This window comes from Seriola lalandi, unplaced genomic scaffold (genome assembly GCF_002814215.2).
Source record: "Seriola lalandi dorsalis isolate HSWRI2012SDOR001 ecotype SW California unplaced genomic scaffold, Sedor1 jcf7180002054149, whole genome shotgun sequence".
In the NCBI taxonomy this organism is placed as follows: Eukaryota; Metazoa; Chordata; class Actinopteri; order Carangiformes; family Carangidae; genus Seriola; species Seriola lalandi.
Window position 1 is genome coordinate 4,227 of NW_019524702.1, and position 1,251 is coordinate 5,477.

Here is a 1,251-nt window from a genome sequence, read left to right on the forward strand (position 1 = left end):
CTTTCTACACTTCACCAACAACTGCCATGATGGCAACGGCAGAGCAGCCCACTCTGGTCTTCAAAACGGCTCTCCAGACACCTATGGGTGACGTTACGGGGGCTACGTACATCTTTATATTGAGTCTATGGGAGCCACATTTCTTGCACGACTAAAAACAACACTGCCTTTTGACCCAGGTATGAGGTTTTCCCAGCTCCTGCAAACATGCTTCACCCGTGATCAATGTATAAGATTAAACCTGATATCTTGGGAATGTAGTCTCCCATCATCTCATCACCATAGAGAGCTGTTCTGTAGCAGGAACACAGTGCTGTGGGTGGAGAAGCTGTGACTGTTTTACTGTAACTGTCAAAGGCAGAGATCAGAAAAACTGATAAATGAAGATAGTTAGCTGAAGTTTTTTTTGTTCCTGTGACATGTTTACATTCTTCTGACATTTACGTCTGCTATGAATCAGACATTTCAAGCTTCAGCTGACTTTATCTGAGGAATGAATCTTGGTTTCAATGACTCCATGACCGATTTCAGTCATCATAACATGACATTAACAGGCGTTGAAAATATACTCAATACTTACTTGAGTATTTTTATTTCTGTTACTTTATACTTGTATTTGACTCTTTATTTTACAGTCGAATACAACACATCTTATACAATGCTTCAGCAGCATATTACTGTTGTAGTTGCTCAAGTTGGAGCTAGTTTTAACTGCTTTATATAAAGTTAGTCCAGTGGTTCCCAGCCCTGGGGTTGGACCCCTCTAAAGGGTCACAAGATAAATTTGAGAGGTTGTGATTAATGGAAGAGAGAAATTAAGGTCTCAGACACAAATTTGTATATAATTTTTTTACATTTTCTCAAATCTTTGTTTTTGAAATGTTATTTATACAATTTGAGATGAGAAGTTCTTTAAACAGGAATTAGTGAAACATAGATATGAGTATTTGTTTCTGTGACAACTAGCTACTTGCAAAAAATACTGAGAATTATTTCCAGCTATAGTCTCACAAATACTGTATTTGGTTAATATTCTTAATTCAACACAGGCCATTTCTACATGTATCCAGACAATAGCATGAAGTTTATTTTCTGAAATATTACTCGCATACCCCTGACTCACCTTTTCCTTCTGCTGGAGAAACAATCCACAGGAAAGAACAAAGAATCAGACCATAAGTATATGCTGCCATAATGAACCAACACCAGCAGCAGTACGATGATAGCCCAGGTTATCTCTATCTCTTCTCC